This window comes from Eubalaena glacialis, chromosome 6 (assembly GCF_028564815.1).
Source record: "Eubalaena glacialis isolate mEubGla1 chromosome 6, mEubGla1.1.hap2.+ XY, whole genome shotgun sequence".
Taxonomy (NCBI): domain Eukaryota; kingdom Metazoa; phylum Chordata; class Mammalia; order Artiodactyla; family Balaenidae; genus Eubalaena; species Eubalaena glacialis.
This window is the reverse complement of record NC_083721.1, coordinates 144,799,275-144,813,048: the sequence shown is the minus strand read 5'-3', so window position 1 is coordinate 144,813,048 and position 13,774 is coordinate 144,799,275. Positions and strand designations below refer to the sequence as shown.

Genomic DNA, 13,774 nt, shown 5'->3' with positions numbered 1-13,774 from the left:
GATTCTAATGCCTGTCTTGTTCCTTTGTGCTCCCTTGCAGGGGTGTGGAACAAATTTTTTAGGGACCTCAGTTCTGATGTAGATTTTTTTAAAATTCTGTGTTATGGCAATAAATCTATAATGACTATTTTAAGACCTAAATACATGAAACATAAGTGGTGAAAAAGACACCTGCATTAAGGTAGTACCAATAATAGCTACCAGCTACGTGATGCTAACTAGGGCACAGCCACAAGACTAAGCTATTTATATAAACCTAATCTTTATAATAATGCTATGACTTAGGTACCATTATTTATATTTTACAGGTAAAGAAACGGGGCATTTACATTGCTAAAAGTATATCACCTTGACTCCAAAGCCTAGGTTTTTGACCAGTACACTATACTGCTGCTTTCTGTAATACATTTAAGTATACTTTGAAAAGGTATCACACTCGATAAGTATTAGGTGGTATTATCATGGTGTTGGAGAAGAGTCTTAATCTCGTACTATTCTTATTGCTACTCTCTAAAGGAAGAAATGCCTTAAAGTGGTTTGAATGGTATAGCCATCCTTGTGAGTCATTTAAGTGAGTGTAGTTAGACCTTTTGGAATTAGGTGCAGGAATACTTCAAAACTAGTGTTTTACAATTTCGAGAACTCAAGATATCGGCCTATGTCATCAGAAGCTGCTGTTACCCACTCCTGAGTGTGGAAAAGGAAAAGCCTCGGCAAGAAAATAACAAACAGAACAACTACTTCCAGGCTGATGATGGTCTAAGATGCCTACGTTTTTCTGCTGTGGCTGCAAAGAAAACATTTGCATCCTGAGAGCACTTCAAAACGGGTTCAGTTATCTGCCCCTTGGAAGATACCTATATGTTAAAATCTCTAAGATTTTGTTTCTGGAACACCACAAGTGAAAGACATCAGTTTCCATCATCCATTACTGTTATTTTGAAGTGAGATATCGATGGAAGGTCAAAGGCCAAGACTCTGGAAGCAGAAACCTCAAACAATGTGTTTAGTATTTCCATAATACCTCTCCAGCTTGTGCGAATATGACGTTTCATAGTTTAAGGGTTATGGTTTCCTGATATATCTCTATGGAAGAAATATTATATGTCAGCGTTCCCTGAAATAGAAATACACATCACTGTTGAGACACAAGAATGCTTTTGCTAACAAGTTGATAATTTGGGCAGCAATAAACAATTGCAAGTTATCAATAATTGCTTTATTAAGTAAGCAAACAGATTTCAGCAATATCTCTCCAGTAAAATATGGCTTTCATGATATCAACCCTTTATTTTTTTATTTCTTTATTTTTTTATTGAAGTATAGTTGATTTACAATGTTGTGTTAGTTTCTGGTGTACAGCAAAGTGATTCAGTTATACATATACATATATATTCTTTTCCATTGTAGGTTATTACAAGATATTGAATATAGTTCCCTGTGCTATACAGTAGGTCCTCGTTGTTTATCTATTTTATATATGTGTATCTGCTAATCCCAAACTTCTAATTTATCCCTCCCTCCTTCCCCTTTCATAACCATAAGTTTGTTTTCTATGCATGACATTGATCCTTTAGCTGAAAAGGGGAATTAATCTACTGTTGAGGCAACTAAAACGATTTTAATTATAGCTGTGAATTTGGTCTCATCCATAGACTGGGGGAACTACTTTGTTCATCTCAATGGATTCTCGAAATTCCTCTTTCTCTCACTCTCTCTTTCTCTCTCAATTAGAGTCCTTTACCTGTCACATCATCATCCCCAAATACAGGCTTGCAAATCAAAATGAACTTGACATGGTGGGACAATATGTTTAATTTGTGAAAAAAAATGTAGGATGAAAGCAATGTATGACTCAGACCAAATTCTGAGGTCATCCACCCAGTTGCTCATCTCAGGATCATAGAGCTAATGATACTTTGGGTTGTCAGAAACAACAAACAACAAAAATGTTACAATATAAATGATTAAAAGGAGCGGAAGGATGGTCTTCGAAAATTTTGTTCAATAAAAAGTTTAAAAACATGAGACAAAATATCAAAGAAAGTAAAATAAGAATGAAGAATGTATAACAAGTGCATGTCGTTCAAATTTGACGTTTACTCATATACTTGTTGATATCACAAAAGAAAAGATGCTCATTTTATAAGCCATTATTAAATATGTCATTAAAATCAGAACAATAAAATAGAGTCCTCAGGCCTGAGCTGATGTAGTAAATGTCTATTAATGCATTCAAATATCTACCCCGTCTACAATGCTTTGGAGCCAGCACGATTACACACAGCTTCTGTCACTTGAAAGGGATGGCAATACATCCTTCTTGATAAGGTAAGCTACCTGTGATCACACACCTTCAGGAGAGAGCAGATGGGGTGTGTTTGGGTGAGAAAGGTGACTAAGCCAATTTGGGCACCATCCAAGCCAAGAGTATCTCAAGAGCTGGAATTGGAATATGGATCAGAGCTACGGTGTATAACTGAGTTCTATCCCTTTTTGATTTTTAAATTCATATGAAAAAACTGAGCAGAGAAGCTGTACAGTCCTCTCTTTCAGCACTTTTATTTCCTCTACCCTAAGGAAGTCTAATTTATTGTTGTATACAATTCTGACTTGTTTTGTGTCATTACCAATTTATCCCATTTTGTTTTAAATTGTACTCTGCTTTGTTCTGGAGGGGAAACCTTGAAAATTTCAACCTCCCCAAGGACACTGTGATGGAGAATCCATGGTAGGTTGTGTAACTCCTATCAGCCTCTATCTAGAGATACAGCTTGAAAGATCATAGAGTTTTGTGTAAATTATTATTCCTCAGTTAATGAGACAAGGGCTTTGACCAATTAACACACACTTCTCAGCCTTTAAAACAATGTGGGAATGTCCTTAAAAGATTTCTGACAGAAATAGCTAAAATATTGTGTGTGTGTGTATGTGTGTGTGTGTGTGTGTGTGTGTGTATGGGCACACATGCGTGCACATCCCTTGAAGTTTGGGTTAGAAGCTAGAAGGAGAGTTGAAAATTTTAAAAAATAGGAAAAGTCTTAAAAGTCTAAGTATTGTTTTCAGCTTGAATCTTAAAGAAGGGTCTGAGTGGTTCATATTCTATCTAAAATGGTTTGTTCATAAATAATGAATGTTAGAAAGGCAGAATGCTAAAAGTCCCTCTACATCTGAAAGGAAATTTATGATCCCTTCAAAATTTTAAATCATTTCAGGCTGTGTAAAACATATACCTTTAGGTATTATTCTTGATCTAAGTTCTACTCTGCAAACTTGCTAGCACTATATTCCTTATAAGGCAGAGTTAATCAACTTCAGCACGACTGATATTTTGGACCCGATAATTCTTTGTTGTCAGGGGCTTTCCTGTGAATTATAGGACGTTTAGCAACATTCCTGGCCTCTATCCACTAGATTCTAATAGCAACCACACCATCAGTTGTGAGAATCAAAAATGTTTCCAGACATTGCCAAATGCCCCTTGGGAAAAATAGGGACAAAACCATCCCAGTTGAGAACCACTGATATAAGAATAACAATGTAGGGCGTGTGTGGCCCAGAGTGGTGGGGTGGCTGGTCTTACTAAAGAAACTAACATAAGATAATTTCACAATTTCAGTTGGTATTCTACGTTGAAAAACATGGCCACAACAGTTGGCATCTCCTAAGGGGTCAAGTGTATTTCGCCTCCTTTCGAATCTGGCCTTGCCTTGTAAAGAGCTTTGACCAAAAAAAAGTGCATACATGGCATTATGTGACATCTGAAGCTAGGTCTTTCAGCTTCCAATTTGCTGTCTTAGAGAGCTGCCCCGGGACCGCCATGTAAGGAAGCCAGGCTAGCCTCCTGGAAGATGAAAGGCCACGTGAAAGAAAAACAAGGTTCTCCAACCGACCGCAAGGACCAACTGCCTGACATATGAATGGAGCCCTCTTGGGCCTCGCAGGCCAGCTGATCCTCAAGCTAATTCAGCCTCATAAGTGAACCTGGGTGAAACCAGCAGAGGAAATAACCAGCCTAATTCTAGAATCAAGGGAAATAAGGAATCATTCTTGTTTTAAGTCTCTAAGTTTCAGGGTGGTTTCTGATGCAACAAGGACTAACATGGTACCCTAGCTTGGACTCAACGTATGCTGCTATCAAGAGACTCCTACATGAAAGATGGTGGGTCAGATCCAGAGAAGTGAATGACTTTCGGTTAGAGTCATGAAGACATGGTTCCTGGTGACCTCAGAGACTTCACACAGCTTCTCCAGAGCACACATGGAGATTAGATACTAACTTTTCAGAACTTCATTCAATTCAATTAGGAAAAAGTGCATTTATACAGTATCAACAATGTACAAAGTACATAAGGGGAGGAGAGGGGAAGCTATCATTTTCTACCTGCTTTAAAGTAGGTTAAAACAAAATCTTGACTATTATTGTGAAAAGAAGTGAAACATGATGCTCTGGAACAAATAAAAATACATACCTTAAACAGAGAATGATTGTGGTGGGGGGCTGTATTGATCACTTGTCAACTTGGCTAGTTTGGAAGGATTTTCCCAGAATCTCCCACTTATGGTTCTAGATGGAAGTTGACCAAAAGAGAAATTCGCACGAGGTTTTTGAAAGGTGTAGGGGAAGCTGTAGCCATCATGCCCTGAAGGTTTTCATAGTTAGATGCAGAGATGCCAATGGATTCTGCCATGTCCTTGCTTCATCCCCCACCATGGGTCCAGCTCTTCTTCCCAAATGCTGGTCCTGCTGACCGGCAGCTACCCCAAGCTGGACTTTCTGTTGGCTCTCCTTAGTAATTTAACTTCAGCATCTGGACGTGCTTAGCTTCAAGATTTTCCTGTAAGTTATCACTGGTCCTCTTGTATAGTGTATCAGAAGGCTGGTGGTTTCTATCTGATCTTTCAACTCGTCCTTTTGGACTTCTCTCCAACTTCTCCCCATTTGTGTAATGTCTTCCTATAATAGATTCTTTATATCATGATACTCATAGTGGTTTTGACTTCCCAGTGGAACCCTGGAAGATAGGATATCACAAACAGTTCAGAAAGAGGAAATTCTGAGAATAGATTTTGCTCTGTCATTTTTTATGAGATCACACTTAATTTTGAGAAGCCCAGTTTGTTTGACTTCCTAGCATCAGTGATGGTGGAAAATGTCCCTATGTTTATCATATACACACAGTCCCCTCATTCTTCACCTAGTCATGGAGAACCAGAGGATGGAAGAAACCATTAAAATCGCTCCTGCTCCTTAGTTGTTCCAGTTATAAATCCAGGAGGACCCAAGAGGTAGCAAAGGGGATTAATACACTGTCTAAAGAGATAAAGATCTCATGGGCAAAAAATGTATTAAGGAGCAGTAGTCATAGCATTTTTTAAAAATCAGAAGTAGAGAAAAAGTAATATCAGATATTTAGTGAGACAAGATAATGTTTATGGCATTTGAAGGGAGATGTATCTCAGAAATAATTTAAATAGGTTTCAGTGTCTGTCATAAATACCAAAATACCAAAAGAAAAATCTGTAGGCAAATGTAACCTTGAGAGGTATAAATCAGTAAAGAATAAAAAATTTTCTGTAAGACAAATTGAAATGTGTCAGGGAGAAATAAATGCTATGAGCTCCATGCTTAGTAAAATTGAGTGTTGGACTTTGGAAAGCATTGTATGTGCACAAAATTTACAATGTTCATGGTGTCTTTCATAATGGTTAGATGGAATCTTCAAATTATAAAAATTATAAAAATGAGCTGCAAGACTAGAGTTCTGAACTGTAGATAATTTTTTAAGCTCAATGGATCAAGTCAAACATATGCTACTTGTTTTCACTTATGTTTGGCTCTAAATGGTTAACTCTGTGCCAGATTGGATGGAAGATAGACCCAGACTCTAGGGGACATCAGAAATTACCTGGGGCTTGCTGAATATATGCCCTTTGGGCCCACCTCCAGACAGTCAATAGATCCTGAGTGGAATCAGGAAATTTCTGCTGTTTGAAAGATTCCAGGTGATTCTGACCTAGATAGTTTAAGATCATACCTTGAAAAACAGTTATCTGGACCCAACAGAATGAGTTCTCAGGCTCTGTGCTGAGTATACCAAGTGAAAATATCTAAAGGTTATTTTTAAAGTATAAAAATACCACATCACGTCCCATATGACACTTTGCTGAAGAAAACATACCGTTTGCATTGTTTCCAAGTAAGATGTATGAGGCTCATTATTTGTGCACGTGTGTGTGTGTGTGTGTGTGTGTGAACATCCTGCGTTGATGCTGCTGAGGCTGTTGGCATCTCTGTCTCAGATGTGAAGGCGTGAGGGTCCAAATTTGGAGCAGAAGCAAGAAGATGGCCCCAGACCAAAGCAGAATTTTTCTCCCATTAGAGTACTGCTAATTCCAAAGAAATGTATAAAATTACTCATGTGAATGCATTGATCAAGAAAAATCTATATATTCTTTCTAAAAAGTATATTTAGGAAAATTAAGGACAACTTTAGTTCACTATGAAGAGTTTACTTTTGGCAAAAGGGGAAAATGTTGAAACATCCAGCTTTCAAAAATGGCAAAGGAGTTTACATTTTGTACTTAAGGATTTGGCAATAATTCGGATGTGGAACAGGATGTCAATCATCCACACGTGGCATCTCAACTTTTCCTGTTTCTTCGTGAATGGAAAGGTCATTGTATTTAACGAGGATAAGGGTTTCAAACGTTCCCTCTTACATCTTTGCTTTGTAGACTTCCTTCCCTCTGTCTGAAATGCCTTCCCTGTACCTTCTTCACTTAACTAAATCCTGCTTTTGCCAGAGATTTAGCTCAACTCCACCTCCCCAGGGGGCTTTCCTTGAAATGCACCCCCATCCCTACCCCCTTACCCTCCTACACAGTCTCAATATGGTCTCTTCCCTCCATCACTGCCCTGTGACTCTGATGTCTCCAACACCTTTGGCTCCACCAATAACCTGTGAATTCAATGGGATCGAAAACCTCGTCCTCTTCATATCTATTTCTGAGCAAATAGTAAGGGTTAAAAATATCTGCATAATAAGTGGATTTTAAAAATTGAAATTATTAACATTTGGTAGATCCTAATGAAACATAACATTAGTGCCTGAGTGTTAGTTGCACATATACAAAAAACCAGGAGGTCATTAGTTGCAAGATGTGTAACTACACCAAGAGAAGCAAACATAATAACATATTGTACCCCCACAGCAGCAAACACCGACAGGGACACTTAACTAAGAGTAGTATGACCTATGACCTGCTATGTTGAACTGCTACAAAGTGTGATCAGAATTTGCTTTCCCCATTACACTGCAAAACACACACACACACACACACACACACACAAACACACTCAAAGGCAATGAAGTTTCCTGATTCTTCTGTTTGCTCTGGCATCTAGCACAGAGATGAGCAAACATCAATGTTCCTATTTCCTTTGCTCTCATTAATAGGAAGAGTTTAGTATTTATTCTTTGAGATAAGTGTACAGATTCTCCTAACCAAAATTTAGAAAACAAATAAGTACTTGATTTTCAAAGAAAAGGCATAAGATGTTTCCTTCCATTGATTGATTTATTTAAAATACAACTTTATCACTTAATTTGTATTGTTTATTTGGGAACAATTTTACATTTGTTTTTACTGTTCAAAACTCTTTAAAAGTGCAGATTGCTTATTTGTTTTGTCTTCTTTTTTCCCACTGCAAGTTGAGCTGTGCAACACCAAACAATCTGTGATTAAGAAAATGAGTTTTGCTTTTACTCAATTAAATTTAAAAGTTGGCATATGAAGCTCATAGCTCCTTAAAAGAATTACTTAATAAAGAAGCAGTAGTTTAATATTTAGACAGTGAGACAATAATCAGAAAATAATAAAAACAGACACCTTTAAATAGATAAAAGTGACAATCTTATATAATGCATAGGTTTTATTCCAATAACTTCCAAAATTAATATCTCATGAATGAGTGAGTGCAAATCACCTTATTCCATGTAATCAGACTGAACCTGCCGTCTTGACTATAAAGCTATCACTGCAGAGGCATTTATATCCTAACAAACAAATATTGTTCAGGTAAGAAGATGAACACACGTGGGAAGGGAAACATGTACATATTTCAAATGAAAAACTCTTCCTTGAATTAAAAAAATAAAGAAGACTTCAAATACTTTGAATCCTACATTCACCCCAAAATCCCTATGTCACTTTATTCTTAATCTTAGTTCTTAATTCTTAATCTTCTATGTTAATTCTTAATCTTAATTCTTAATCTTATATCAAAAATATATTTTTGTCAATACAAATATTCCTGAGAATTCTGTACATTATATTATAGAAACTGTTTTTGTCTCACAGTTTATAGACTTAGAGATATGCATATGGGAAAACTCATTTTTACAAGAATATCTTAACAAAATATATGTCTGATAAAACTGGGTTTATTTTACAGTCAAAATTTTGAATCTGAAAACTCTGCCATAGATTTTAATTAGCAATTTTTTTCCTTTTTTTCCCCGTTTTATTAAGATATAATTGAAACACAGCATTGTATAAGTTTAAGGTATATAGTATAATGATTTGACTGACATGTATTGTGAAATGATTACCACAATACATTTAGTTATCCATCATCTCATATAGACACCAAAAAAAAGAAAGAAAAAATTTTTTTCTTACAATGAGAACTTTCAGGAATTGCCTTCTTAACAACCTTCAAATATACCATACAGCAGCGTTAACTATAGTCATTGAGTTGTACATTACATCGCCAGCTCCCACTTTTGGTAACTGCAAATCTGACCTCTTTTCTATGACTTGTTTGTTTAGATTCCACCTACAAGTGAGGTCATACGGTGTTTGTCTTTCTCTGACTTACTTCACTTAACATAATGCACTCAAGTTCCATTCGTACTGTTGCGAATGGCAGAATTTCCTTCTTTTTTATGCCTGAATATTATTTCATTGTCTATATATTCCACAGCTTCTTTAATCATTCATCTGTTGATGAACACAGGCTGTTTCCATATCTTGGCTCTTGTAAATAATGTTGCGAGAAACATGTGACTGCAGATATCTTTTTAAGTTAGTGTCTTCGTACATTAGGGAAATTTTGAAAGAAACAATTGAAAGACATTTTCATAATACATTGTCATGCACCCATTTCCTTGATGAGCCCATCCACCCGCATCATTGATCTACTGTATCTATACTACTAACTCATCCATTTAAATTTCAACACCCGCTCCACATCTGTTTTGCCAGGATGACTTCAGTGCTTCGCCATACATAGGACTATGAGTGCAGAAAGTATTTTTATTACTTTTATTACTACACTTTTATTACATTTTCCCAGTGCCCACCTTTCTAGTCAGAGAAATGTGACTTTGTCTCTAAATTCTACTACTATAGTAATGGGGTCATCCTTGACCCTTAGGTCAAGTTCTTCCAGGGAACATGGTGTTCTTAAACTACTCAGCACATATTTGGGAAAGAACTTTAAAATTTACCTTGAAGTTTAGGGATGAAATGACTCACCCTTTCAGTATCCCATCTGGCTACTTGGGTTCACAATTTGAAATTGATCGTGGTCCAACACCACTAATACTCAAGTACCCACACAATCCTAATACAGCTTCATCTTCTAGCTGCCCCACGATCCATCCATTACACATGAAACATGTGATCTGAATCCATACAACATATTAAAGTAAAGTTATAGAAATTTACTGGCACACAGTGTGGATAAGAAAAAAGCAACAAAGCAATACAAAATACAAAAAGGTGGCCATTGTGGTTGTTGGTTAATGGTGTAGATCTTTACATGGGCGCTCATGCCATTTTCGAATATGCATATACTGAAAGTATTGGGTCAGTTGTATCATGCCCCTCTTCCTGTCTCTGATGTCAGTGCGATAATAATTTTTCTGGATGACAGCAATCATCTTCTAAATGGCTTTCCCTTTCCAATCCTGCCTTTTTCCTTTCATCCTCCATAATACTGACAAAAACACCTTCCTAAAAACTTTTAATCCCTTGCTAGCTCCCTACTGCATATAAAATATAGTCATAACCCCTTCAGAAAGTATACAGAAAAAAGCCTTAATAATGTGGCCCCAACTTGATCAGACCACCCCTCTCTCTTCTGTCTCCCACCTTTTCCTGTGTGCCCCAGAGGGAGATGCTTGGTGTAGGAGGTGGCCACGATAGTCCACCTGACCAGGAGCTCCATGCATCTGCTTCATCCATCTAGTGACTAACATGGAACCTGACACATATCAGACACCAAAAGACAGAGTCCAGATTCAAGATGGTTGATGAAGACACTTAACTTCCTTCCTATTCCAAATCGCAGGGGGAAAAAATGAAGGTAGAAATCTGTCCATGGCAGCACTGGAAGTACAGGAAGAGTGCAAACAGCAAATGAGCTCAGGCAGGAAGTTAAGCATGATGTCAACATTGGCCAATAGAATCCAATAGGGCTGAGGAATCTGTGCCCCAATACATGTTTTTTCAAAGGCTCTTATAAATTTTCATGATTTCCAGTTATTTAGGATAATCTATTTTTTAGCATGGACACAACTGATGAACAAATTAGTGACCCAGAAGATCAAGCAGAGCAATTCTCTCATAACACACTGAAAAGATAAAGGTATGGAAGGTGTGAGGAAACTACCACGAGAAATAAAGGATAGATTCAGAAGTTCCAGTTTCTATTTAATAGGGATTCCAATTCCAGGGAATGAAGAAGACGCAGGGTTGGAGTAATTAAAACAGAAAATTTCCCTGCGTTGGAAAAAAAAAAAAAGATGTAAATATTTTGTTTGAAAGGGTTGATACTGCCAAGCTGGAACGTTCTCAACTTAGTGAAAATTCAGCTTCAAAGATAAAGAGAGAATCATAACACTGAAATCACAGAAATATGAAAAGAGTTTCCTTCAGCTTCAAAGGAGTGGAGTTAGAATGAGAATGCAGATGTGTCATCCGCAAATCTGGGTGCTAGAATGGAAAAAGTTCCTCTCGGGTTCTGAGATTAAATTATTTTGAACCTAGAATTCTACATCCAACAAAATTGCAAATCAAGTGTAAGAGCAAAAGAAAAACATTTAGAGGCACAAGAAGACTCGGACAGCTTAAAATCCATAAGCTCTTTCTGTAAGAATTACTCAGTGCAATACTCAAACAAAGCAAAAAAATGATGTATATCATAAAGAGAAAAGCATAGGATAAAAGAAAAAGTAGTAAAAAGAAACAGCTGTTAAACTCTTGATTTAGTTTAAATAATCATCATTAAGTGACTAAGACATCTAAGAAAATTATATAATTCTTATGCTCTAGAAATTCCTAAATTCCTAAGTAAAATAACAAAGCAAAATTTTAAAAAGAGCAAATGGAAAAACATAAAATAAGAGGATATTATATTATATATCCCTTTATAACAATATTTGGGTAAATCTAGAAATCTAGATTCTAACACCCTAGATTCTAGATTCCAGTGGGTCCATAATCTTGGATCGTAAAATAAGTTATATCTTTATCTCCACTCACCTCTAACTGAAAGTTAGCTTGACCTTCAGTTATGAACCTAGGCAATAAACATAGTGATATTAGCATCACCTGTGACAGTTGTCTGTACAAATCACACAAATGTCTATATCACTTTTCAGTTGGTTCGGTATGTGAAAATATCATTATAGTCATTAGATCAGCTGTAGATTGCACATAGTCTCCAAGTTCCTGTCTACAGATGCCCCTGCAAATGGGCTGACCACCCTTGCCCACCGGCAGGGCAAATGTGCCTAGTTATCTATTTGGTGACTCTGTCACCCATTTTACTCTCTCTAATATTCTTATCTACCTCTGTTCACCAATAGTTGAAAGGGGGTGAGCTTTTCCCCTCACTTCGTAAAGTTTTGTAAAACTGGACAGTTGATATGAGAATGTTTAACTCTCCATAAGGCAGGATGGTGTTTTGTAAAACTGATAACTGGTGAGCTACCAGTATAAGCCTTGCAAGTTCAAACACATCACAAGATTGAGATAAATGCTGAAGCATTATTTAAAGTAACTTATTAGGAGTCACAGATTGTGCAGTGATACAGGCCATGCACGTTACAAGTTCTGAGGAGCAGCAAAAGTTCTTTTCTTTATTTGGATTCCTTTTCAATTCCTGTTTTGTACACTGTTATGAAGTAAAAACAAGCCTCATAGTATGTTATACGAGCAGGCTTTGTGCATTTTTATTCCATGAAAATACTGCATGTATTGAGAATAACATTGTGAGAACATCATAAACATAATCAGGAAAAAAAAACCCACACACATTATATGTAGGAAGACACAGAAAGTCATGTGATTCCACTCACAATAAAAGTCAAATTCCAGGAAGAACAGTTTTTTAAATTATTCTAAGAAGAGGTCCATAGATATCATCAACTGCCAAAGGGGTTCAAGGCATTAAAAAAAACAAAAAAAAAGCAAAGGCTCCCTGATCTAGATCGAGTAGATGTTTTCTAAGAAGATAAAAATTACCAAAACTAACTCAAGAAGTGGGGGTGGGGGGATGGGCTAGACCAATAATTATAGGAAAACCTGAAGGGTAAGCAAAGATTTACATACACACCTCTCATCACCCTTACCACCCTACCACTATCACAGACTTGTGCCAAAATGCTGCTACCAAACTTGCAAGGAATGGATCATTTCCCTCTCTCTCTCTCTCTCTCTCTCTATATATATATATATTTATTTATTTATTTATTTATTTATTTATATTTCTATATAGTAGTGTGTATATTCATCTCAAACTCCTGATTTCTGTCTCTCCCTGCCCCACTACCCCACTATCCCCTTTGGTAACCATGTTTGTTTTCTATGTCTGTGAGTCTATTTCTGTTTTGTAAATAAGTTCATTTGTATCATTTTTATTAGATTCCACATATAAATGATATCATATGATATCTGTGTTTCTCTGTCTGACTTATTTCACTTAGTATGATAATCTCCAGGTCCATCCATGTTGCTGCAAATAGCATTAGTTCATTCTTTTCTTATGGCTGAATAATATTCCATTGTGTATATACCACATCTTCTTTATCCATTCATCTGTCAATGGACATTGAGTTTGCTTCCATATCTTGGCTACTGTAGATAGTGCTGCTATGAACATTGTGGTGCATGTATATTTTTGAATTATGTTTTTCTCTGGATATATGCCCAGGAGTGCAGGATCATATGGTAAGAACTCTTAGTAAAAGGAAAAAACAAACAAAAGAAAGTACCCTAATTCATTCTACATATCAAGTAAAATAATCCTGATATTGACTATGAAAAGGATGTATACAAATGAAAACCATTAAAGCAATACTACTTATAAATATGTACACAATTCCTAGGGCATTGAGAGTTGTGGTTTTGCAGATAGGAGAAAAAAAGAGAGAGAGTCTAATGAAATAACTAGTTAAGCTGGAAAAGAGGAGAAGTGAAGAGGAGAGGAAATAGGTCAATGATCTAATCTATTCTTGCTGTTGGAATAGAAAAGTCCAGTTGAGAAGAGTTGATGAGGAAGATTATTACATATTTCTATTATGGGATACTATGCAGCAATTTAAAGAATGAAGTAGATATATGTACACTAAAAAGTAAAACTCCCCCAAGATATACTGTTGAATATGCTGAATAAAATCAAGATGTGTGTGTGTGTGTGTGTATGTGTGTTCCTACCAAATGATGCCATTGCAAGGAAAAGGGCTCACAAATTTTTATTTAT

The 13,774-nt window shown here is 36.4% G+C and overlaps 1 long non-coding RNA gene across 2 annotated transcripts in view; it reads right to left on the bottom strand.

Annotated features, from left to right (window-relative positions):
• Positions 1-4,834: 4,834 nt before the first annotated feature.
• LOC133093725 (uncharacterized) overlaps positions 4,835-13,774 on the bottom strand; it is a 31,762-nt gene continuing 22,822 nt past the window's right edge. Inside the window, exons 3-4 of one of the 2 annotated variants that reach the window (XR_009701301.1) lie at positions 6,183-6,387; positions 4,835-5,015 (exon numbers count right to left, since the gene is read on the bottom strand). This is a non-coding gene — a long non-coding RNA (uncharacterized LOC133093725). The remainder of the gene's footprint in view (positions 5,016-6,182; positions 6,388-13,774) is intronic. The other variant, XR_009701302.1, reaches the window with a different exon arrangement.